The sequence below is a fragment of the Miscanthus floridulus genome, chromosome 12 (genome assembly GCF_019320115.1).
Source record: "Miscanthus floridulus cultivar M001 chromosome 12, ASM1932011v1, whole genome shotgun sequence".
Taxonomy (NCBI): domain Eukaryota; kingdom Viridiplantae; phylum Streptophyta; class Magnoliopsida; order Poales; family Poaceae; genus Miscanthus; species Miscanthus floridulus.
The window spans coordinates 43,524,652-43,551,841 of NC_089591.1; the positions used below are offsets into that span (position 1 = coordinate 43,524,652).

The 27,190-nt window shown below is 47.8% G+C and overlaps 1 long non-coding RNA gene across 1 annotated transcript; it reads left to right on the forward strand.

Moving 5' to 3' along the window:
• Positions 1-297: 297 nt before the first annotated feature.
• Positions 298-17,767, forward strand: LOC136497791 (uncharacterized). The gene is made up of 4 exons (XR_010769432.1): positions 298-542; positions 621-759; positions 17,223-17,322; positions 17,432-17,767. It is a non-coding gene; the product is annotated as an uncharacterized lncRNA (long non-coding RNA).
• Positions 17,768-27,190: the final 9,423 nt, after the last annotated feature.

Here is a 27,190-nt window from a genome sequence, read left to right on the forward strand (position 1 = left end):
CGCTATAAATATATTAATACCATCGAACCGTCGGTCGGTATAGCTGGCCCATAGATCATGTGTCGTTAAATGTACTTTTTACGATGGATGATCGGTCGGTATAGATATTTGGCTGTAGCATCAAACAATCGGTCGGGATAGATCAATAAATAGGACGAACCATCAGTCGTTATATAGGACCGTGTCTTTTGCGTGGGCTTAAGGTCCATCCGCGGGAACTGAAAAGGAAAAAAAGTTCCATCGGGTGGGAATCTGAAAACGAAAACAGGCCCTTCATGGTAAAAGTTGGCCCAAATACTGCTAACCCTAACCTTTCCATTCACTCTCCCTCAGCTAGCCACCGCATTCGCTCTCTGCGCCCGCCCGCCCCATCCTCCATCGCGGCGCTCGTCCGCCCAACTCCACTGCCTCCACCGCCCAAGACCGCCGCTGCCGCCGCCCAAGACCGCCGCCACCATCGCCCAGGACTGCCGCCGCCGCAGCCCAGTTGGCGCCCCAGCCGCTGCCGTGCAGCCCTTCGTACGCAGCCCTCAATTGCGACTGTGCGTGACTCCTCCCCTCATCCTCATCGATTCCAACCAGCAATTTGATCTGGTTTCCATGACGCTTCTTTGCCGCAGTTGTTCGGATCCGCAACGACGTACTGCGACGTGGGCTGGACCGGCTGCGAGGACGAGGTGCCCTGCGACAACATCAACGCCTGCTGCTGCCACCACGACGCCTGCTACTATGACCACAACCACTGCGTGGAGAAGAAAGGTTACATTTGCTTGCAATTGTTTCCCTTCCTGCCTTACTGTGCTCATTGTTGTGAACGGTTCAAAAACATGTCAGTGCAGTGCAGTGTCAGTACTATGTGAATGGTAGGAAATAAATCGGGAAGTAGAGTGTCGATAAAATATGGTTGGCAGTCTACCTAGGGGTATGCCCAAGGTAGTAGATTGTCGGCAGACAGATGCGCAAGCCATAAACAAGACGGTGATGCAAGACAGACATGAGGTTTTATCCAGGTTCGACCGCCAAGAAGGCGTAATACCTACGTCCTGCGTCTGATTTGTATTGCTGTATGTCAATGAGAGATATTTTTAGAGGGGTCCCCTGCCCTCCTTATATAGTCCGGGAGGCAGGGTCACAGATCTGGAAACTAATCCTAGCCAGTTACAATTGCCATATGTGGCCGGATAAGGATTTCTATTCTAACCGACCAGGATCTTGATTGATCGCCAAATCCATCTTGACCCCTTGCGCGGGACTCCGATCAGGTTAACCGGGCCGCACGTCGTCTTTTGGTGGACCGGACCTACCGATCCAGGCCAGCCCAAGCATAGCCATTAGGGTATAGGGGTTAATACCCCCACAGCTAGTCCCCGAGCACCATGCATTATGCTGTGACACGCCATTTTAACCTTCTCCGACAAATAAGGCTTGAGTCCTTGACGTCTCTGACCACCGTTGTCGCCGGAGAAGTAGGTTGCCCAAATAATATATGGTGCTCTTAAGAAAAAATAAAAAGATTTCCGTCCTGGGAAGTATGCCCACTTGTATTTCTGAACAGAAATGTAAGTGCGTCTTGGAGCGTAGCGTCCTTCATCATCAGAGGCGTAGGGGTCAAAAACAAATACATTCACCGTAAGGTGAAGTGTGCCCACTTAGTCCCTGAGCCTGGTAGAAGGTGACGTAGGCACGTGGTGCCAGGGTCTGAAAAGATTTCCCAATTAAGTTGAGAACCCAATTGTCGAACAAGCAATACGAGATGCACCGGTAGGTGCATCATACCGATGTAGTCCCGGAGCTTGCTGGAAGGCGAAGTATGAGCCTTGTAGCAAGGTCTAAATAAATGCCTCTCAACTGTATGTGAGTACAAATCACATGTAGCCGAGAAGAACGATCTCCGAGCGGTGGTCGGGACAGTCCCCGAGCATGTTAGTAATCCTTACAATCAGTCAAAGCATAAGGGTCGATTAAACAAACACATTCACCGCAAGGTGAAGTGTGCCCACTTAGTCTCCGAGCCTGGTAGTAGGTGACGTAGGCACGTGGTGCCAGGGTCTAAAAAGAATTCCCAGTTAAGTTGAGAATCCAATCGTCGTACAGGCGATACGAGATGCACCGGCAGGTGCATCGTACTGATGTAGTCCCCGAGCTTGCTGGAAGGCGAGGTATGAGCCTTGTAGCAAGGTCTAAATAAATGTCTCTCAACTATATGTGAGTACAAATCACATGTAGCCGAGTAGAACGATCTCCGAGCAGTGGTCGGGACAGTCTCCAAGCACATAAGTTGTCAGAGCAGTCCCTGAGCACGACAGTGGTCGGAGCAATCCCCGAGCATGGTAGTGGTCTGGGTAGTCCACGAGCACAGCAGTGGTCTGGGCAGTCCACGAGCACGGCAGTGGTCTAGGTAGTCCCCGAGCACGGCAGTGGTCTGGGCAGTCCCTGAGCATTGTAGTGGTCTGATCTATCCTTGAGCACAAAACATGTAGCGAAAAATACAAACGCCACTTGTAATATTATTTGGTGTATTTATTTATCTCCTTTCTCTGTCAAGTCCAGTCTGATACGTCTGGTCAAAAAAGCAGACGGGTATAGTACGTCACTCTGTCTTCTTGCTCTTTTCTGGCAAACAGTCGCTTGGCACCTGTATGAAGGTGCGTCAGTGTGGGCCCCCTTACACTATCAACGAAGAGGCGCGTACACTGGTAACGATGGGAGCGCGTTTATTGGCATAGATCTCGAGGTTGTGTGAACAACCATCTACGGCGCGTGCACACGTCTCCCAAGAATCTCGGGTGGACAAAATGACGGAGCTCTTTGTTATTTATAATATAGATCTGGTAAGTTACTTTTACCGATCCCCATTGTCATTCGCCGCCGCAACCTTCTTCTTCCTCTTGCCGAACCCTATTCCTCCAAAAATCATCACCAATCCCCTCACCGCTGCATCCACCCCCTTAGTAAGGATAGACTAATGGCAAAGAGAGACGCCCAGAAGAAAGGCGGAGTCATGGCGAAGGAGTGGTGGAAGTCGCGGAGCAATGAGCAGACCATCGAAGACCTCGTCGCCATGGGAGTGCTCCACAACAAGGCACTCGCGGGATGGCATGCGCTGGAAGGAGAAAGCTTCCCCGATCCACAACCAGGTGAGATTGTGGTTTTCGAGGATTTCTTCAAGTAGGGTTTTGGGTTCTAGTGCACCCTTTCCTTCAGGGTCTCTGCTTGTATTACGAGATTGGGATTTGCAATCTGCATCCCAACTCGATTATTCTTGTCTCCACCTTCATCCATCTCTATGAGGCCTATGGTGGCTTCCAGCCCCATTTCGACCTTTTTCACCACCTGTTCTATCTACGGAAGAAAGGGAGCGGTGGCTCGAAGATAGCCAGAGGCGTCTACCTCAATCTGCGCGACGGCATGAAAGCCCAATACTTGCACTGCCCCTAGAACACCTCACTGGATGAGTGGTACAAGAAGTGGTTCTACATTCGCGAAGAGCCGAACACAATCACCCTGTGCGACGTGGGGCTGATTCCGGAGAAGAAGAACAGCTAGTCGGAGAAGCTCGAGAACTTGGAGCAGATCGCAGAACTGCTTAGGATGATCCCGTGGGGAAGGCTAGATGGCCCAAGTGTGGTCGGGAACTTCATCAGTAGAAGGATCTAGCCCTACCAGAAGAGGGTACATCCTGGCTTCGAGTACCAGGGAAGCGCAGATCCAACAAGGACCAGGAAAGAGGCGCTCGACAAGATAGAAATCAAGGCCAGGATTGGGGAGTTATTCAACCTGGCCGATCCCAATTATGTCCGGTTAAACGACATCGAGCACGCCTTCAAGCTAGCCCGACCTCCCCCAAAGGTAAATGATACTTCCTTGTACCTATAGAATCATGTTGTAACAAGAAATTGACTGTTGTCTCCTCTATGTTTCTCAGAGTAATAGTCGTGACCGGGCAGCAGTGTTCGTGTCTCCGCCCCCTGGTGTGGATTGGCCACAAATTGCCGGCCCAGCCGCCCAGACCAGTGCCAAGACCGAAGACGTCCATTGGGCGGCACTCGAGGTTGTGGAGGACGCATCGACCAGAGCCACTGGCAAGCGGCTGGCTGCCAACAAACGGCGCCAAGCCATCTTCCCCCTTTCAGACGATGAAGCAGAGGATGCCGACATCTTTCGGCTCATCCCTCGAAAGAGGAGGAGACAAATGGTGTCGATGGAGCAGGGTGGCTCCTCTGTGCCAGCAGTGATCGCATCGCCGACCACTGTAGCACAGAGGTCAAGCGAGGGAAATGTCGAGCATCAAACCCCGGCGCCTGTACTGGTGGTGGAAAAAGATCCGGTGGAACCTGCCGAGCACGCGGAGCAGGGGCGGTCGAAGAGATGCTCCTTCGCCACATCATTCCGCGCTTCCAAGCTGTAAGTATCTGTAACTTTGATGTAAGCTTATAATTTGTATTGAATACTATTATCTTATGAACTTTTCTCTAATATATTAGGTCGGTGTCCATCGAAAATCCCAACCAGCTAGCCGGGTGTGGCACGATATAGCCAGCAATAGCGGAAAAAACTGCCCAACAGCCAGCCGTGGAGGAACCTGTAGAAGGAACTCCACCGGAACCTCAGCAGGCGAGCGGCCCGACGATAGTCCCCGAGCGGCTGGTCGAGAAGATAGCCGAGCTAAGCACATGTGTTCCGAACACTAACCCTGCTAAGGTGGATACCTTGGCGCCAAGGGAACCAGATCAACCCAAAGAGCAGTAGCTGGAGGTGGCACAGAGCACCCTTGCTGATGCAACAGCTCATGGGAAAGCCATGGTGGTCGCGGAGACTGCCGACTCTAGACCAGCGCCCCCCCTAAATAGGAGGCTGAAGAGGACGAAGTAGAAGAGGTCCTGGGTCATCCCCAAGATAAGCGACAACATGTATATGTGTCGCGCTGGCGGAACGACGAGTGGGTTATGCACGAAGAAATCCCAGAGGTCGAAGAGACCCTAAAAGTTGAACGAGCGGCAAAGCGTCTGGTGACAGAAGTCCAGGTATGTTTGGTTTGACCACTTGACCCTGTTATGTAGTCGAACTGTCTGACTTAGCCTGTCTATATGCAAGACTTGATGAAGACCGCAAAGTACGTAAAGAGGTGCTTCGACCAGATTGAGGGGATCACGGCGAACAATAAAGAACTGGCGGCCGAGGTGGAATGCTTGCGCCGCCAACTTGAAGCCGCCGACCAGGAGAGGACAGAGCGAGAGGCACAGAACCAAAACCTAGTCGGCCAGCTCAATAACAAAGAGCGGGAGAAAACAAGTAAGTTTTCATCTTATCATAGCAAGTGCAAGATTTGTGTTGTTGCATTGTTGGCAGTAACAACTGTAATGCAGGTTTAGAAGCTGAAGTGTCCCGCCTCCAAGAGGAGAATAGCCGTGTGACCATAGAGTGTGGTCGCCTGAAGGAGGACAACGAGAAACTGGCGTGCGACCAGTCTGAACTCTGGGACCACACAACCAAGATGAAGGAGGAACTGAAAAGTAAGTATTCCAGACCACCTTTCTCATTCTGTTGCCTGCCTTGTCTTGTCGTGCCATAACATTTGATGTCTTGTACGGTGTTTAGTTTTAAAAGTCAATGCCAAGAGGCATCTGGAGGCCGTGATCAAAGAGCGTGATGGCTGGAAAGCACGATGCCTCGAGGCCACCGAGGAGCAGGACATGTGGAAGAACCGGTGCCAAGAAGTGGCAACTAGCATTGTGCCCATCCTCGACCTTATTGACCCAGCGCTCACAGAGGAAGAGCTAAGGACGCCCTAGCTCGGACTGGTCAAGAGATGCAGACAAGCATGGGGATGGTTCCAAGAGTTCGTGAAGGAGGCGGGCGAGTACACGGGTGCCCATGTACTAAGCATGGTGTGTGCCCACTACCCCCTGATCGATCTCAAGCGCCTAGAGGCTGGGTGCCCAAAGAAGGTAGACCCAGACAAGGCGGAGGAGCTTCGGACGGCCCAGCTGGACTTGTCATCAAAGATAATTGGTGACATTAACCTATGTGGAGGTGGGACAGCACCTATACAGGTTACGCCATCGACAAGTCAGCTGGAAATGCCATCAGTTGCAAGCCAACCAACGAAGCCTGTGGTCTCAACTAGCCAGGCATTGGTGGGGCCATCCCCTTCAGCTCGACTAGCACAAGAGTCCCCGAGACTCGAGTAGGATGTCGGAATCGGCGAGCAGTAAGTGCCACGCGCCCCGACCAGCCAATGTAATAGGCTTAGAGCTGTAGAAGGAGGACATAGTTATGTTATTGTAAACTTGAGCCTCTTCAGGCAAGCTTGTAATAACGTAACTGTATATCATTATAAGCTTGTTTGCTTTGTATAAAATGTATTTAAGCTTGAAACTTTATGTTGGTGTAACTAAGTGAGAATATGTTAACGTTCTGTTTAGTTGTACCATTTTGCTCGACACATCATCCTGATAAATTTGTGTGGCCCTAGTTTGCCATGTGGTCGGAGTGTGAGGTACGGTGACCTGTGCACACGTAGACGTAGACAAGTCAAACCAAGGGGGACCTGCCGATCACCTGTAACATAGAGAGCGGATCCCATGCACGTGTTGGGAGGACCTGGAGACAGGGCATGCTCTGAAAACCGTAGAAGGAGTGGTGGTCGGCTTTTATTGGCTAAGTTAGAATAACCATAAAATTCAAAGTGACACATTAGAGTGGTTGGAGAAATCATAATTGCTTTATTCAAGTAAATCGAAAGTACAAGAGGAGTACATATCTCAGTAGTTAAGCATAGAAACGTCTAAGCTTGTCGATGTGCCACGAGTTTGGTACGTTCGTACCGTCCAGGTGAGCTAACCTGTAAGACGTTGGTCGTGTGACTTCCTTGATCATGAAGGGTCCCTCCCATGGGGTTGCGAGTTTGTGGACACCAGCCTGGTTCGTCTTCCACTTCAGGACTAAGTCCCTGACCATGAAGAACCACTCTTTAATGTTCTTGTTGTAGTACCTACGCAAAACAGCAAGGTATTTGGCTGTACGTGCACAAGAATCGAGCCTTTTCTCTTCTACGCTGTTCACTTCTAGCTCCCGTACTTCATTGACCTTGCCTTCATCGAAGTTCTCTACTCGTGCTGATCGGAAAGCTATATCTGGTGGGAGGACTGCCTCAGCGCCGTAAACCATAAAGTATGGTGAGACGCCGGTGTTACGACTGGGCTACGTTCTGAGGCCCCAGACCACAGCTGGTAACTCTTTGAGCCATCTTCTGGGAGCTTTGTCATTTTCTCTGTACATCCTCTTCTTCAATGAATCCAAGATCATGCCATTTGCCCGCTCGACTTGTCCATTAGCTCTAGGGTGTGCCACCGAGACGTATTTTACTACTATGCTCCTTTCATCGCAGAAGACCCAAAAAGCGTTCCCGGTGAACTGAGTACCCAGATCAGTGATGATGCTGTTGGGTATGCCGAAATGGTGGATGACCTGGTCGAGGAACGTGACAGCCTTCTCTAATGATGCCTGTACCAAAGGCATGTATTCTATCCACTTAGAAAATTTGTCGATCAGCACAAAGACGCATGTAAATTTCCCAGGAGCCGGCTTGAAGGGCCCGATCATATCCAGTCCCCAACATGCGAAGGGCTAGGAGGCTAGTATTGTCTGGATCTCATGTGTTGGTACGTGGATTCTCTTGGCAAAGAACTGACAACCCTCATAGTGGCGGACTAGCTTCTCTGCGTCGGCTACTGCTGATGGCCAATAGAACCCTGCTCGAAAAGCCTTGCTGACTAGTGTTCTTGAGGCCACGTGGTTGCCGTAGGAGCTAGAGTGGATTTGGTCCAGGAGGTGTTCGCCTTCTTCCTAGGTTATACACTTCATCAAGATTTCCTCCTTTGTGTTCTTGCGCCATAACTTGCCATCGACGAGCAGATACTGCTTACTGCGACGTACCAGGCGCTTGTTTTCTATCCGATCAGTATAACCGCTGCCATCTGTTAAGTACTTGATGAAAGGTATTCTCCAGTCGGACTCATGAGTGGTCGGAGGTGGCTCGATGGTGCTCGACGCCAGAACCATAGCCACCAATTGCTGGTCTGGAGGCTTGCCTGCTATGGAATCTTCCTCTTCGATGGAAGGCGTGAGCAGGTCTTAGACGAATACACCATGTGGGATTTTGGCTTGGGATGATCCTAACTTTGACAGTGCATCTGCTGCTTGATTCTTGTCCCGGACCACGTGTATGTACTCGATGCCATAGAACCTACCTTCCAGCTTTCTGATCAATTTGCAGTATGCGTCCATCTTCTTACTGGTTGTGTCCTAGTCCTTGTTGAGTTGGTTGATGACCAGAGCAGAGTCTCCGTACACGTAGAGACATTTAACGCCAAGCTCAACCGCAATGCGCAAACCATGTAGGCATGCTTCGTACTCAGCGGCATTATTAGATGCTGGGAAATAAGTCCTAAGGACGTAACGGAGCTGCTCCTTGGATGGTGACATAAAAAGGATTCCTGCTCCCGTACCGTCGATGTTGAGAGAGACATCGAAGTACATTGTCCAATACTCATCGGTTTCAGTAGAGGCAGGCGTGCTTAAGTCTGTCCACTCGATGATGAAATCAACAAGTGCTTGAGACTTGATTGTAGTGCGGCTTGCAAACTCTAAGGAAAAGGGGCATAGCTCCATTGCCCATTTGACGATGCACCCATTCGCATCCTTGTTGCTAATGATGTCTCGTAGAGGGTACTCAGTCATGACCACCACACGATATCCGTCGAAGTAGTGTTTCAACTTTCGGGATGTTATTAGTATGGCGTAGATCAACTTCTGAATCTGCGGGTACCTGGTCTTGGACTCATTGAGTACCTCACTAATGAAATAGATTGGTCGCTGTACCTTGTGGACATGGCCGGGCTCGTCTCACTCGACCACCATGGCCGTAGAGACTACTCGATTAGTAGCCGCAATGTAAAGCAGCAGTGTTTCGTCTTCTCTTGGAGTAGTGAGGACCGGAGGTGACGTAAGGTATTGTTTCAGCTGTGTGAAGGCAGCGTCTGCTTCCTCCGACCACTCAAATTTTCGGATGCTTTGAGTAGTTTGAAGAACGGTAATCCTTTTTCGCCTAATCTTGATATGAAACGGCTGAGGGCGGCCATGCACCCGGTGAGCTTCTGAACATCCTTCACCTTCTTGGGCGGCTTCATGTCCAAGATAGCTTTGACTTTTTCTGGGTTAGGGCGTATGCCATTGTGACTGACGACGTTGCCAAGTAGTATGCCAGAGGGAACACCAAAGATGCACTTCTTTGGGTTTAATTTCCACTGGAATGTGTTAAGGGCTACAAAGGTGCGTTCTAGGTTGTCAACAAGGGTATGTGCTTCCTTGGTTTTGATGACTATATCATCAACATAAGCCTCGACGAGGTTGTCTTTTATCTCGTCTTTGAGGCAGGCTTGTATAGCGCGTTGGTAGGTAGCTCCGGCGTTCTTAAGCTCGAACGACATGGTCGTGTAGCAGTAGGCGCCGAAAGGCGTGATAAAAGATGTCTTGATCTAGTCATCCTTTTTTAGAGCGATCTGGTGATAACCAGAGTAGCAATTGAGAAAGGAAAGGAGCTCGCAACCGGCGGTTGAATCTACGATCTTGTCTATGCGAGGTAAGCCAAAGGGGTCCTTAGGGTAGTGTTTGTTGAGATCAGTGTAATCAATGCACATTCTCCATTCATTATTCTTTTTGCGTACAAGAACCAGGTTGGCTAACCACTCCGGATGATACACTTCTTTGATAAATCCGGCTGCCAAAAGCCATGTAACTTCTACCCTAATCGCCTCCTTTTTGTCGCGAGCAAACCATCGTAGCTTCTGCTTGATAGGTTTGGCCTTGCTGTTGACATTCAAGGAGTGCTCGATCAAATTCCGAGGTACACCAGGCATATCGGCAGGTTTCCATGCGAACACATCCACGTTGCTCCTCAAGAACCTGACGAGCGCGTCTTCCTATTTGGGATCTAGGTTGGCCCCGATAAGGGCCGTTTTGCTGGAATCACCGTCGACCAGCTGGATTACCTTGTGCTCCTTGGACTTGATGTTCTTGCATGGAGCCTCGAGCTCTGGGATCTCTAGGTGATCGGCTGAGGTCTTCTTAGTGTCGAGCATGGTCTCGGCCATGCAAATAGAGAGGTCGTGGGCCTCTGCTATTTTGAAACTATCGTCTTCGCAGGTGTAAGCCACGTACACGTTGCCTCGGAGGGTTAGGACTCCTTTCTCGGTAGGCATCTTGAGCATCAGATACCTGTAATGAGGTATGGCCATAAACTTGGTGAGCGACGGTCGACCAAGAATAGCATGGTAGGTGCCGTCAAAGTCAGCGACTACGAAGTTGACGTAGTCGGTGCGAAAGTGGTCCGGGGTCCCAAACTGCATAGGTAGCATAATCTGCCCGAGAGGTGTAGAGCTCTATCCGGGAAGAACACCCTAGAACTATGCCTCGTATGGCTTGAGATCCGCTTGAGCTATTTTCAGGGCGGGCAGGCTGTTCTTGAACAGTATATCGATGGAGCTGCCACCGTCGATCAGTACTCTGTCGAACTAGACCCTGTTGATATAAGGATCGAGGACCAGGGGAAAACGTCCTGGCTCAGGTATTGCGGCCCATTGGTCCTTTCTGCTGAAAGATATTTCGTGGTGAGACCACGGAGGGAGCCGTGGATCGGCGAGGAGGTTGTCAGCGTTGGCCATGTTCAAGCAAGCTCGGGCGAGTAGCTTGCGTTCCCGCTTGGTCTTGATGGACACTTTGCCTCCGATGATGGTGTGCACGTGATCGGTTGGCTTGACGTACTTGTGATGAGGGTCTGCATCGTCGTCGTCGTTATCCTTGTTGCGCTGTTCCCCTGCGTCGTTAGGCTTGTCGAATGTATCCGAAGCCTGTTGACGCGTATAGATAGACTTGAGAATGCGGCAATTCTCCATGGTATGGTTTGACTTAGGATGGAGCTGGCAGGGCCCTTTCAATGCTTTGGCGTAGTCGTCTTCGTAATTACGATGTCCGCCACCCTTTTTAACGGTATTGACCTCGCCGTCGTCTTCCCAAGCACGCTTGCTCTTGTAATCGTCACGGCGGTTACGCCGCTAATTACGTTGGTCGCGGTGGTCGCGGGAGTCGTTGTGCTGGTTGCGGCGGTCAAAATTGTCATTCCGACCACGGTTGCTGCGGTAGTCGTCGCGGTGTGGGGGGTGGTCGGAGCGTGGAACCCTTGCTGCTTCTTCAACAATTATCTTCTTAGCATCGTCGGCGTCCGCATATTTCTTAGCGGTGTCTAGGAGCGCTGTGACCGATTCATGTCTCTTCTAGAGGAGCTTGTCTCTTAGGGCGTCGTGGAAGTGGAGGCCAGTGATGAAAGCCTCGATTGCCTCGTTGTCGTAGATTGATGGGACCTTAATGCGCATCTCTGTGAAACGCCAGACGTACTCACGTAGTGGCTCATCTTTCCGATCTCAGATCCATTGCAGATCGTACTTGTTGCCCGGTTGTTCACAAGTAGCGATGAAATTATTGATGAAGGCTTGCTTAAGCTCCTACCAAGAATCAAAGTAGTTTGCCGGCAAGCTGACTAGCCATTGGTGACCTGCATGGCCAATAGCGACTGGGAAGTAGTTAGACATGACGTGCTCGTCAGCCATGGCTGATCTGCATGCAGTTTCGTAGAGCATGACCCATAATTTGGGGTTCTCCTTGCCGTCGTACTTCTGAAGTTTCTCGAGCTTGAAATTCTTGGGCCATATGACTTGGCGAAGGTGTGGAGTAAACTGCTTCAAACCCAACGGACCGTGGGCAGTGTCATACTCCATACGGCGATAGCTTTCGTAGGATGCTCGATCGTCGGCTCTCTGGTTGATGCGAGCGTGCAGATCGCGTCCATCGAGGTAATGGCGGAGATCGTTATTGCCATCGTGGCGATTGTCGTGGTTGTCTCAGTGATTATCATCCCAGACGTCGCGACGGTTGTCCTCCTGACGGCGGTTGTCATCCTGACCACCATCGTGGCCACCGTTTCTGCCTTGACGATTGTCTGATGGGTCGTTGTTGCGCGAGCCACGTGGGTTGAGTGGCTGTGAGCGACTTGGGAGCTGGCGGCTGTGTCTAGACTCGACTGAGACCGATGGAGCCCGGACTTGATTTACAATCTCTGCGGTCTGGGCCATGGCAGTCGTTAGATAGGCTTGTATTTCATCACGAACCGCTTGGGTTTCCGGGGTGTTGGGTAGCCGTTGCATTGTCGCCATGGCAATGGCTACGTTGGCACTTGGAGTCCTAAAGACCTATTTGTCCCCCACCCTGTCGAAAGCATCATTGAGGTCGCGTGGCTGGACCCTTATGCGTCGCGCCTCCTGGTCTGCTTCGGCTTCGATTTGTCAGCGATTAAACCGGTCAATATTGCGTGCTTCGCGCGTAGTCCTTTCTTGTTCTGTTTCGCCAACCGCTGTCGGTTCATCATTGCTGACAACATGGATCAAATCCCCTCGTCTTGGCGAGAAAGACGGGAATTGTGAAAACCCCGGGGCGTGGTTTGGTAGATCCAGATCGTACTTGGCACCGTCGTCTTCGTGATGCTGAAGCTCGGTGTGGACAGATGCATTAGATGCGATGCCAGATGAGGAGCTGGAGTCGCCCTCTTGGACTGTGTGGACGGATCCTTCTTGATAATCTTCAGTCCAGATCATGTTGACGAAGTTGCGCGGCTTCAGCCGAGGTCGGTGCATAAAACACAGATCCAAGCGGCGTTGTAGGTTATACGCGTAGTTGGAGGCAGTGTTTCGCAGGCCGTAGGGCTGGACCTGGTGGTTCTCCATCGAGGCTTCGTACTCGGAGAGCCAGAGACCCATCGCGGAGGCTGGCCGGCGACGAGCGGAGCGCCCTTCAGGAGTAGATATGACCACGAGATCTGTACCAAGTCGTGCAGGACGACTGGTCCGAGCTGGTTGGGTAGATCTGTTGTGGGGAGCGGTTACCTGCTCGTTAGGTTGACTTTGAATCGTACTTACCAGAGCTAGAGTTTCAGCGAGTTTGGTGCTGACCCGATCGATGGAGTCGAGCAGGTCGGTGTTGTCGACCTGCTTCCCTTTGTAGCGGAGAAGCGGACGATGAGTCATCGGTGTGGCTGAAGATGATGCAGGCGTGGTCGGAGCCAGATGTACCGTGGTCGGAGCCAGATCCATCGTGGTCGGAGCCGTACCCATCATGGTCGGAGCCGTAGCCGACGCAGGTGAAGCAGTGGTCGGCACAGACTGAATCCACGCCTCCTCCATGGCCATGGCGATGAAGTCGTCGAAGCCGGTAGTCCAGGTGATCTGGCCGATGGTGAACGTGAGGCCGTTCGGCGTAGCCATGGAGCCAGAGATGATGGCCATCTTATTTGCTTGGAGAGCAGTACGCACACCCCCTACCTGGCGCGCCACTGTCGACGAAATATGGTCGGCAGTCTACCTAGGGGTATGCCCAAGGTAGTAGATTGTCGACAGACAGATGCGCAAGCCACAAACAAGATGGTGACGCAAGACAGACACGAGGTTTTATCCAGGTTCGGCCGCCAAGAAGGCGTAATACCTACGTCATGCGTCTGATTTGTATTGTTGTATGTCAATGAGAGATGTTTTTTAGAGGGGTCCCCTGCCCGCCTTATATAGTTCGGGAGGCAGGGTTACAGATCTAACCGACCAGGATCTTGATTGATCGCCAAATCCATCTTGACCCCTTGCGCGGGACTCCAATCAGGTTAACCGGGCCGCACGTCGTCTTTTGGTGGACCGGACCTATCGATCCGGGCCGGCCCAAGCATAGCCATTAGGGTACAGGGGTTAATACCCCCACATAGAGCGAGTAGCACATGCATTTTCTTTTGTGTTTTCTGTATTAATCAAAAAGCAGTGAAAACATCTATAGCTGTGGCAGCATGTTGCATATTTAGTATGGAATAGGTGGTGATGCTGGACCATAGTTTTTCTCATGGCACGCACGCACTGACAGATCATATGTCCTAAATGATATGATTTTTGTGGGCAAGCGATGGTTTGGTATTGGCAATAGCCTAATCTCAATTTTTTCTGTGACTCTGGCTTGTCACTATGTATCTTGTGTTCTGCCTTTTACTTTCATGCTATCAGTTGCTGTACAAAGTAATAGAAAACTGAAATGCAAACTAGTTTTATTTGGCATAATCGATTTGCTGCAGTACTTTGTTTTGCAATTCAGGTCTCAACATACTTAGGATATTGCCCAAATTCCATGTAATAACATCAGCAGCATTAGTTAACTGAAAGTTGGATGCCTCTCTCCAAATCTCCTCCCATTCCATTCTGAGTTCAGGATACAGCCACCTTCTAAACAAGATGGATTACCCATTTAATGCTTGAGCTACAGAAATGTTTTTATTTTCACACAACTCAAACAGAATAGGAGCATGTGAGGATACAGGTATATCATACAACCATAGGTCCTGCCAAAATCTAGTTAACCTCCCATTCCTTATGAAATCCCTCTACCTTACAGGTAGATATCCTTAACTTTCAACAGATCAGACTATACTGGGGAGTCATGGAGTTTATGACCTACATCATGAATTGATTTATTTTGCATGTATTTGAACTTGACAATTTGTTGCCATAAACAATCATCATGTTCTAGCTTCCACCACCACTTGCATAACAGACTCAAGTTCATTCTTCTCAAATCTTTAATTCCTAGCTCCCCCTTGTTCTTGCTTTTGCAAATTATTTCCCACTTCACAAGATGATATTTTCTTTTCGTTCCTCCCCTTGCCAAAAGAAAGTTCTTCTAATTTTGTCCAAACTTTTGACAGTGGTTTTAGGGAGCAAAAAAACCGACATGTGATATATTGGTGAGTTATTCAAACTTGAAGATATAAGTGTTGATCTGCCAGCTATTGACAAATTCCCCCCTTTCCAGACATCTAATCTTTTATTGCTTTTCTCAATTAAGGGTAACCAATCACACACTTTCAATCTACTTGGGCTAACCAGCACACCCAAATACTTTATAGGAAACACGCCAACTTGACAGTTAAACATCTCTGCATACATCTGCCTCAAATTGTCCTAATCATTTATCATAAGAATCTCACTTTTATTAAAATTAATCTTAAGACCAGCTAGCATCTCAAATTGTCCTCGATAGGTGGGCCAAACAGATCTGAATAGTATTCTGAAGCATGTTTAAGCAAATTCTCATCTCCCTCAATCATACAACCATCTTTTTAAAGGCTGATGATGTTATTCTTTCTTTTCCTACCATTTGGACATTTATGAAAATAAGATGTGTTATTGTCACCTTGAAGGAGCCATGTTTTCAAGTTTTCATACCAATACAACTCTTCTTCCTCTAGACTTTTCAAGTTTTCACTCATAAGCCAAACTTTCCTATCAATCTGTGAACTATTCAAACCCCACTCTTCCTCTATGGCCTCTAGCTCATTTAACTTAGATTGGTATTCTTTTCTCTTTTTCTCAATTCTCCTTGTAGATTAAACCCCCAGCCCTTGAAGAATTGTTTAAACATTTCGAGCTTCTGTTGGATCTTATCAATGGTGGTCTTGGCCCTACATGGCTTCACCCAAATCTTTTTGACTAAAGTAAAAAACTCAGGCTTCTTAAACCAATTTAAATCAAATCTGAATTGAATAAAAGACAGATTTTCTTTTTTTCCAGTGGATACAATGAGTGGGTTATGATCAGATACCTCTCTGGGTAATCTTTTGATAGTGACCTGAGGGAACAAGTCTTCCCATTCTTTGGTCACCGGAACTCTATCAAGTTTTTTCTAAAACAGGATTCTCTGGATTATTTGACCAAGTAAACATCCCTCCAGCCATTATCAATTCCCTCAGCTCATAAAATCGAATTAGATCATTGAAAAGAGGAGTGTGCCTATGAACACCATCCAAAGAGTTTTTTTTTCTTTGATGTATCTGATGATATTAAAGTCACCTCCAACGATCATGGGTTCAGAATTGGAGGCACAGAAATGTGATAACTCAGCTAAAAAGGGCAATTTTTTCTTCTTGTGCTGCACCATACACCACAAGTAGATTCCATTTGGTTTTAAGAATTTTATCCCTCAAATTTAACTGAATCATAAACTCTCCTTGCTTAAACAAACCCACATCAAATCTCTCAAGAAGCACACCCACCAAAATCCCGCTAGATTTCCCCTTGGATGGATTCCACATCCAAAGGTAGTCTTGGTTGCAATCAAATCTCCTTAAATTACAGTCACTACACTCAGGAATCATTGTCTCTTGTAAACCAATAAAATGGAATTTGTATTCAAAGATAAGATCTTTCAAGAAAGTAGAAACCCCCTTCTTTTTAAGACCTCTGCAGTTCCAGAATAAACCTTGAACTATCATTTTTTCCTTTGTTTTTTTCTTTTATTCAGATTCACAGGAATTTTTAAGTTCCTGGAATCTACCAAGCCAGGATCTTCCTGTTCTTGCTTCCTCCCCCCTTGGGAGAAACTGAATCTTTTCTTTTTTCCAAACTTGCATTTTTCTTTTGATTGTTGACTTAACATTTCTTCAACCTCGGACTCTTCCTCACAACTATCAATGGACTTAGCTTGATTTTCATCAGGCACAAATTCAACAATCTCTACACAACTGTTTAACTTAGATTGATTGGTCAGTTTTAAGTGCAGACAATTTCTAATAGTCTCTAATTCTTTAAGCATGTCAAAAGTTGAAAACTTAGTATCATTAATAAGCACACCCATATTCTTAGCCAAATCATTCAACATGTTATTATCAATACTAGCAAGAGTATGTGACTTGTTTGAATTACCTTCAAGAGATCTCTTTTTAGCTAAAGCTTCATTTTTCTCCATTGTAGTAAGATGAACATCTTTCTTCAATCTTTCACTTCTTCTCTCAGGTTGAAGAGTCCCAACTTGTCCACCTTCTCGAGTCTTCTCATCACTCCTTTCAGGTTGAGAAATCCCAGCTTGTCCATCATCCTTAGTCTTCTCATCATTCATTGCCGCCCCAATCACCACAGAACTGATCTGACCATCATCAGTGATCACACTCTCCTTAGAATTGATAACATCAGTAGCGGCCACTTCCTTTTCTGTTTGATTGATTTCTTGAGAGTTTGGCAAGATAGAAGTATTAATATCAGGGCTCAGGAACTTGATTTTGTTCTAATTCAGAATCTCAATGTTCATAGCTTGATTAGCAGCCTCCACATTTGAGTCCACTTCCATGTACCAAACTTGCTGGTTAGACTGTTCCTCATCCACTTGAGATCCACCTTGCCCAACCTCATGGTAAGCATCAATTTTCCTCAACTTCTCACTTAAGGTTTCACTTTCAGTCCACTTCCATGTACCAAACAACTGTCTTGTGCGTACTAAAAAATATGATTTGATTTTTCAGGTGGAAGACGCTAGATGTAACGTGATTATTTTGTGTCAGCAAGCAGATCAAACATTTTGTAAGATGGAGATGAAACATCGATGGATGCTAGTTGCTTTGGATGATATAGCATTTTGTAAAGAACTGCTTGGGGATGGATGCTAGTTGCTTTGGATGATGTAACATTTTGTAAAGAACTCCTTGGGCATGTTAGCTGTGAGGTGTGCAAGCCAGACTTGTGTGTTGTGAAGAATACTGTAATTTGGTGTCTCATGTTACTGTGAGGTGTGCAACCCAGCATGACTATTACATGTACCAATTGGCATGAATGAAATCTAAGCTATGTCATTGTGACTCGATTTTGTGTCTCATTCTAAAAGAATACTGTAATTTGGTTAATGTGAGATTTATAATGTATTTTTGCGTCATGTGATCTATGCGTTGGATTGTTGGTTGGTATAAATCCCTTTAGCCTGGAACTGTTGGACGGTAAAACTACTATATGCCATCAGCTTGTTGGTCGGTATTGCTTCAGCATTTCGTCAGACTATCGGTTGCTAAAAGTATGTTGGTCGCTATAACCCTATCCCGACGCCACTTTCCGCGGCAGCAGTTAAGTGTCGGCATAGATCTATACCGACCGATAGTGCGTCGCTATATCCACCTATAGCGACCAATGGTGCATCGCCATTCTGGGGCTGTGGTGTAGTGGTCACTTATAAAATTTGAATTTCAAATTTGAGAAATTCGAACGTAGTTTTCCATAGCAAGATGATTTTAAATGAGAAAGTTATCAACTACAAAGTTTCATAACTTTTTAAGATCTATAACTTTCATTTTTATTGTTTGTCCATCCGAGGTCGTTTAAAAAATTAAAATTTCAAATTTTTGGAAATTCAAACATAGTTTTCTTGACAAGATGATTTTAAATTAAAAAGTTGTCAACTATAAAGTTTCATAACTTTTCGAGATCTACAACTTTCATTTTAGTTGTTTCTCCATCCGAAGCCGTTTACAAAATTTGAATTTTAGTGCTTAATTTTTAATACTCAGTGTCTATTTGTAGAGGCTGTTCAATATTGAGCCGCCCCTACAAATCTTATTAGTAGGGGTGGCTGGATATAGAACCGCCCCTATAAATTGGGCCATTTGTAGGGGCGGCTAATAACACCGGCCGCCCCTATAAATCTATTTGTAAGGGCGGCTTATTTGGCAACCATTTGTAGGGGCGGCTCAATATAGAGCCGTCCCTACAAATAAAGGGAGACGTTGCCACAAATCGTTTTTGTAGCAGTGGTGGCATTAGTACCGTCTGGTGGTGGGCCAAATGAGACCTGGCAAGCAATGCCTTTAGCACATACCTGCAGTTCACCTGTATAGACTCGTATCACTGCCATGGGTGCAAACTTAGTACCTCCCGACTGTCCTGTTGCCAAGCATAACACTCAACACAGCTACCAGCCTTGAAACACAAGAGACAATTGAGTTGCTAGGCCTAAGGATGTGGTCAGCCCATTATCCAATGAAATGGCACTGGAAACCGATTCTCATAATGGTGTTTTACAAGGTACAACAACCTTGGTTAAAGGTAGCAAGCTCAAGCCGGTGGAAAGTCTTGTCAAACGGAGCCTAAATATGTTAGGTTTGCTGAAAATGGAAACGGGTACAGGAGTCACTCGCTGGATAAGTTGGATGGTGCGCTGGGGGTCGCGTCCTCTCTCACTGCACGATAGGTTGCGCGTTATCGTCGTCCCCGTAACACACAGACTTGATTCAGCGTTTGTAAATTTGTCAATTAATTAGTGTCGATCAAAATGCATGCATGTGCCGACACAAATCAATCACTCATCATTCATCTGTAACCTTTTGCTTTATTCATTGCTCGGTCACCGTCGACACGAGCTCCCCGCAGCCCTGCGGGGGAACCGTCTCTGGCGCCCCCCCACCGCCGCCCAACCCGAATCGCGGCTGGTGGAGGATGAGTCGCTGGTTCTTGTTGAGGACGTCTCGGATGACGAGGACGCCTCGGCGCCCAGTTCGCCACAGCAGCCTCATCCGGCATCGAGGCTCGACATCTTCCTCGTGCACCCTCCGTGCCCAGCCCATCGTCCTCTCTGTCCCCCCTCGCCTCCCCCTTCCACCCTAGGGACGGATCAATGGGGCGTCCCAAGGCTTGTCGTTGGGCGAATGAGGACCTTGACGACTCTGACACGGAGAGGTCGCCGGTCACCTCCCCAACCTCATACCTCGACGTAGTCCGCCAGGGGTCGCACCTCCGGACGTCGCCTTTGCTAGAGCGTGCCAAGCGGCGCCTCACTCGCGACAACGCTGCTGCTGAGCGGGGCAAGCACCCCCTGGCTGAAGGGGCCTGACCAGCCAACGTCGTAGGAGGTGCGCACAACAGTGCTGCTGGTGCTGGCGTTGTGCACGGGCGGCGCAACCGCAGGACTCGCCGGCCACGGCCGCACCCCTAGCTGGTGCACAGCCTGCCTGCTCGGCCCGTGGATGGCCGTGTCCCCGCCCGACAGTGCCTCGGACGTCGCGGACGGGGCTCCGCCCACCAGCGCATCTCCGCTCCGGATGCCGCCGGCTGGTGAGAGGTCTTGTCGCAGGGGTCGTTAAGCGGTGTCGGAGGGGCACGCCCCGCCCGCACTGCATCGGCGAACCAGCGACCCCGTTCCCGCTATCCGACAGATCTACGTGGGAAGTGCTTTAACTGTCTCTCCACAGCGCACAGGGTGGCAACCTGCAAGCTGCCTCTACGCGACCTCCGATGCAAGGGGTTCCGACACCTGGCGCGGGACAGTAAGCAGCGGTGGAAGGTGCCTCCTTTTGGCTCCGGCATAGTTGGTGCCCCAGAAGGCCAGCAACGACGCCCTGTCCGGGAGGGTATCTTGGGCAACCGGCCACGTACTCAGTGTGACATGTCGAGCACGGCTGGGGATGTGCTGGGTGGAGCAACTGCTGTGCCAGGTGCGACCATGCATGACAGCGGTGGGCGCAGATGGCGGATGTAAGGAAAATGGACCCTAGGCCCATTTACTTTAGATTTTGGTGTTTCATGACCAACACAACCAAATAGGACTAATGAATTTGCAAGTGTTTGTTTTGTTGTTTAATAGGGTGCAAGACATGACTTGGACGAAGGCGATGTGATGATCCGAAGATCAACACCATAAGCAAGACCTTAGGAGCACAAGAAAAGACCCAAGAAATCAAGCAAAGTCCAAGCATGAAGATAGGAACCGAGCCGTACGCAAGATCGCGAAGAAACGAGCTGGCAGAAGCGACCGGACGCTGGACCAAACGCTGGAGAAAGCGACTGGACGCTGGACTGGACGCTGGACCGAAGGCTCGGCTGACACGCGTCATCAGCAGCGACCGGACGCTGGACTGGACGCTGGCGGCAACCGACCGGACGCAGGGCATCAGCGTCCGATCGAGTACAGAAAGGTTCCAGGCGTGCGAAACTGCGACCGGACGCTGGCAGCGTTCGCTCAGTGGTTCGCGGCTGCAACGGTCGGGACGACTGGACGCGTCCGAACAGGACGACTTCAGTGTCCGGTCAGTAGCAGAAAAGCGAGATTTCGTCTCCAACGGCTACTTTCTCAGTGGGGCTTATAAATACAACCCCAACCGGCCATTTGAGATGTGTGGAGCTGAGGAAACATACCAAGAGTGTTGATACACCATTTTAGTGATCTCCACTTGCATAGAGCTTAGTGATTCATTAGGTGATTAGCGTAGGTGCTTTGCGAAGTGCTTAGGTTGATTAGACCACCGCTCATGCGCTTACTCTAGGTTTAGGCCTAGTGTTTAGTGAGGTTTGCATACCTCTTACCACTCGGTGCTTGCGCGCACTATTGTTGTACATCGGAGGGGCTTGAAGTCTTGCGAGATCACACCAACCGCATTTGTGGTGTGGCCACCACCGTGTACCGGAGGGAACAAGGCCCACGCTGTTTTGGCCGGAAGCTTGATAGTGAAGACGGTGGGGAGCATCCGGGAGAGGCTTGCCGAAAGGCACGTCGGAGACCCACTTGCGCGTGGGGAAGGCCCGAGGCTATCCACGGAGTTACCCGACCGGGAGCTTGGCCCTTGCGAGGGATTCCTTGCGAGGCGCTCCAATGAGGACTAGGGGGAAGCTTGTGCGCTTCTCGATACCTCGGTAAAAATACCAGAGTCATCGACGAGAGTTTGTATATCTCTACCTTGCTCTTTAGCTTCCGCATTTATATTGATTGTATTACTCCTTTTGTGGTAGAGATAGCAACACACTAGCAAAACCATAGTTGCATATTTAGATAGTTTATCTTTTGCATAGGTTTTGCTAAGTTTAGAAAAAGAGGCCATAGTTTAGAGTTAGAATTTTAAGTTGCCTAATTCACCCCCCTCTTAGGCGTCTCGGTCTTCCTTCAATTGGTATCAGAGCCGGTTGGCTCAATTTGGACATTTGACTTAACCGTCGTTGAGCCGACGCTATTTAGAGTGGTTGGGATGGATACCGCTAGGCCTCCGCACTTTGACGGCACTAACTTCTCTTATTATAAAGCTAGAATGGCTTGCTATCTTGAGGCGGTTGATTTGGGTGTATGGAGAGTCACTCATGACGGGATGAAACCCATTAAGAATCCCGAAAAACCCACAAAGAGTGATGAAAAAGAAATGCATTTCAATGCTAGAGCTAAAAATTGCTTGTTTGAATCATTTAGTATGGATGTATTTAACCAAGTGTTCACTTTAAATATGGCACATGAAATATGGTTAAAACTACAAGAGCTCCATGACGGCACAAGTAATGTCCATGAGCAAAAACATTGTCTAGCTAAACAAAATTATGATTCATTTACAATGAATGATAATGAGCTTGTACGTGATATGTATTCTCATTTGAATCTAATTATCAATGAGCTTCATTCAATAGGATTATTAAAGCTAGATGATGCGGACATCGTGAGGAAGATCATCTCCATGCTACCACAAAAGAAATATACAAGCATCATCACCATTCTTCACAACATGAAGGACTTGAGTATCATGACCCCGGGCATTGTCATTGGCAAGCTAGTGGCATTTGAAATATCACGTAAGATGGGTCAAGAAGAAGCTTCTTCATCAAGCAAAGGCAAAGCTCTCGCATGTAGCGAGAAAAAGAAGATGAAGGGGAAGCAAGTTGAGACAAGCTCAAGCTCAAGCTCCTTAAGTGAAGATGAAGAAGAAGATGAGGATGATGATGATGACCAATCTTCCTCATCCACCTCTGACCTTGATGAAGAATCAATCAAACTAATCAATAAGGTAGAGAAGATGATCCAAAGGCTCAATGTCAAGGGTGTGCCCATCCAAATCCAAGATCTCATTTTCACCAATCAAAGAAATGAGCAAAGAAAGAGAGGATGCTATGGATGTGGCAAAGTGAGGCACTTTGTGGAAGTTTGTCCAAACAAGCCCACACCCAAGACGAAGAAGAAGGCATGCAAGAACCAAGCCCTCACATCAATAAGATCATGGGATGATTCTTCAAGTGAAGAAGAACCCCATCAGAAGAGGCGAGACCGCAAGCACTCATCATCACGCTCTTCTCATGTGTGCCGGTAACAAAAGCTCATCCTCTAATGAGAGTGATAGTGATGATGATATGCCTTCTTATCATGAAATTGTGCAACAAAATCTTAAATATGCCAAAGTTTGCACTAGTCAACAAAAGAAGCTCCAAAGTTTAAAAGAAAAGCTAGATAGTTCACAAGAAGCTTACAAAACTTTGCTTGAATAATATGAAAACTTTGCTAATCTAAATGTTTAACTATCCACTAAAGTTGAGCAACTTGAGGCTAGTGCAACAAAAAATGAATGCACAATCAATGATGAGCAACTTGTAAAAAAAAATGAAAAATTAAAAGAAAAGTTAGCTAGCTCACAAGATGCTTATAAAAGTTTGCTTGCTAAAATGGAAACCATGTGCAAACATTGTGATGAGCTAGTTAATAAAGTTGCTAATCTTGAAGCCGCTAGTAACACCCCCGCCAAGGCATCTAAAAAGAAAAGTTCTATTTTTAAAAAGGATGCCTCTACTTCTTGCAATGATTTATGTTTAGACTCACCTTTGTGCAACCAAGTTTGTATTGAGAAAGTTGTTGTAGATACATGCACACAAGAAGTTGCAAAGGAGAATGAGCAACTCAAGCAAGAAGTAGCTCGCCTCACCAAGGACTTGACTCAAGTAAAAGGCAAGGCGAAGCAAGCCCAACTTCATCATGATAACACCGTCAAGGGAGTGAAGAAGCTTGATGAAGCACAAACCGTGGTTTGCTATGTGTGCCACAAGGAAGGCCACAGGTCCTATGAGTGCAAGGTGAAGAATGGGGGAGGAGAAAAGAAGAAAGAGAAAAAGCAAACAAGCAAGCTCTCCAACACCTACACCAACAAGGTGGACAAGAAGGCCTCCACACCTTATCTCTTGAAGAAGAAGAAAAATGACAAGGCAGTGGCCATTAAGGTGAACAAGCAAGCCAACAATGGGGTCAAATGCTTTTGGGTGCCAAAGGAAATCATTTCAAACATGAAGAGCACCAAGAAGGTTTGGATCCTAAAAGGGAAGTGAGAAGTCCGTCAGACTTTGGGGAATTTAGAGACTTGGTAAAGTAAGGGTGCATTTCATGGGGTGCATCATGATGGACAAAATCATTGCCAAGTGGGTTAGTGAATATTATGGACCCAAATTTACCTTTCCATGTTAGGTAACTAGATGTCATTACTTTCAATTAGTATTTCCTACAAGTGGTATTTTTTTTCAATTAGTATCTTAAGCACCTAGTTACCTTTCATGCCTAGGTTTGCATTTACATACTTATATCTTTTGTCATGCATACACTAGGTATATCTTATGGTAGGCTTGCTTGGTTTCATTCTTAACCCTTGGAGCAAACCTACATGGTTTAAAATTGTTTAAGAGCACGGCATATAGCTTGTTTTTCAATTATTTATCTAATATGTGTCAAAGTCCAAATTGTAGATAACTTCTCCCGAATATCATCTTCGAAAATGATTCTCACATTCATGAGATGTTATCTTTCAAGTGGTATCTTGATTCTAAAATCAATGTGCATGATTCCTACAAGTATTCCACACTTGTGTGCACAAATTTAGGGGGAGGATACTCTACAAGTTGAATGCTTTGAGACTAACATCTTTTCAAGCTTATCATGTGTGTAATAGTCTCATTGTAAGGAAAATGGAGTCCCCGGAGTAAAGCATCATGCTTCAAAATTCCACCACCAATTGCAAAGTGGTAGAAATCAAATTGGTTTCCACATATGGTATTTCTAATCCAATATCATCTTGTTGATCTCACTTTGATATTTATATGCTTTCTCCATGCATTATATAGAATAAATTCCTTTGAACAATGTTTTACCAACTATGCATGTGCTTTGTCTTCTACCATATGTATGCATAGATTTAGGGGGAGCTTAATCTATATAATGTGATAGTCAAATTTTGTAAATCCATATTCACAAAGTTTGACCCTCCCTTGTGCCCACTAATATCTTCCTTTTCGGTGTTTGATTCCAAAGGGGGAGAATTTAGAGGACCCAAAGCAAGCATTAATTTATAGGAAGTAGTAAATGGTCCAAGAAAGGGAGGATAGTGGATTATGGATTAGTCTAAGTAATGGAGAGAATTTGTAGGAAACTAGGCTTAAATCCATAATGCCACATGGGGACATTTGCAAGGGCAAGAGAAGTGTTCATGTAGTATCTTTTAGTCTTACAAGTAATATCTTTTAGTATCATATAAACTTGCCCCTTGCATTGCATCCTAGCAAGTAGATAGCTTTTAAAATTCCAAATTTTTATTATTTGCTTGCTTTGGTCGTGTTGTCATCAATCACCAAAAAGGGGGAGATTGTAAGGAAAATGGACCCTAGGCCCATTTACTTTGGATTTTGGTGTTTGATGACCAACACAACCAAATTGGACTAATTAATTTGCAAGTGTTTGTTTTGTAGTTTAATATGGTGCAAGACATGACTTGGACGAAGGCGACGTGATGATCTGAAGATCAACACCATAAGCAAGACCTTAGGAGCACAAGAAAAGACCCAAGAAATCAAGCAAAGTCCAAGCATGAAGATAGGAACCAAGCCGTACGCAAGATCGCGAAGAAACAAGATGGCAGAAGCGACTGGACGCTGGACCGAAGGCTCGGCTGACACGCGTCATCAGCAGTGACCGGACGCTGGCGGCAACCGACCAGACGCAAGGCATCAGCGTCCGATCGAGTACAGAAAGGTTCCAGGCGCGCGAAACTACGACCAGACGCGTCCGGTGGCAGGCGACCAGACGCTGGCAGCGTTCGCTCGGTGGTTCACGGCTGCAACGGTCGGGACGACTGGACGCGTCCGAACAGGACGACTTCAGCGTTCGGTCAGTAGCAGAAAAGCGAGATTTCGTCTTCAACGGCTACTTCTCAGTGGGGCTTATAAATACAACCCCCAACCGGCCATTTGAGATGTGTGGAGCTGAGGAAACATACCAAGGTGGTTGATACACCATTTTAGTGATCTCCACTTGCATAGAGCTTAGTGATTCATTAGGTGATTAGCGTAGGTGCTTTGTGAAGTGCTTAGGTTGATTAGACCACCGCTCATGCGCTTGCTCTAGGTTTAGGCCTAGTGTTTAGTGAGGTTTGCATACCTCTTACCACTCGGTGCTTGCGCGCACCATTGTTGTACATCGTAGGGGCTTGAAGTCTTGTGAGATCACACCAACCGTGTTTGTGGTGTGGCCGCCACCATGTACCGGAGGGAACAAGGCCTGCGGTGTTTCGGCCGGGCGCTTGATAGTGAAGACGGCGGGGAGCATCCGGGAGAGGCTTGCCGAAAGGCACGTCGGAGACCCCCTTGCGCGTGGGGAAGGCCCGAGGCTATCCACGGAGTTACCCGACCGGGAGGGATTCCTTGCGAGGGGCTCCAACGAGGACTAGGGGGAAGCTTATGCGCTTCTCGATACCTCAGTAAAAATACCAGAGTCATCGACAGGAGTTTGCATATCTCTACCTTGCTCTTTAGCTTCCGCATTTACATTGATTGTATTACTCCTTTTGTGGTAGAGATTGCAACACACTAGCAAAACCGTAGTTGCATATTTAGATAGTTTATCTTTTGCATATGTTTTGCTAGGTTTAGAAAACTAGGCCATAGTTTAGAGTTAGAATTTTAAGTTGCCTAATTCACCCCCTCTTAGGCGTCTCGGTCTTCCTTCAGCAGAGATGTCGGAGACGTCGGCGTCGACTGAAGGGGGACGACACTGCTACGGCAACGAGTGTCGCCACTGACAGTCTTGGGTGATAGACAGGGGCCACCCAAACGGCATCGGACTTCACCTCGGTCGTTGTTGGAACTGAGGCAAGGCACGGTGGGCTGACCAACGCAATGGGCATGGTTGAACCCGACCCATTGACGCTCACGTTGTACCCGGGCGCCACGTAGGATCGTGACATCTCGGAGGACCCGATGGTTGAGGAGTTCGTAGCCTCGCTCGTCGGTAGTCAGATCGTCGTGTGGCATTCCCTTGAGCACCTCCCGTCAACTTCAGCGCCCCCAACTTTCGGATGAGGCACCAGCGGTGGCGGGGCCCAGCTGGAGGATGCGATAGCCTTCTGTGTGCTGCAGACACCACCCCCACGCCCCATTCAGTGGGCAGTGGACTCGCCGAAGACACACGTGGTCGACCTCACGGTGGATGGCCCTTCCAGTTCACCACCAGGGTTACCCACTAG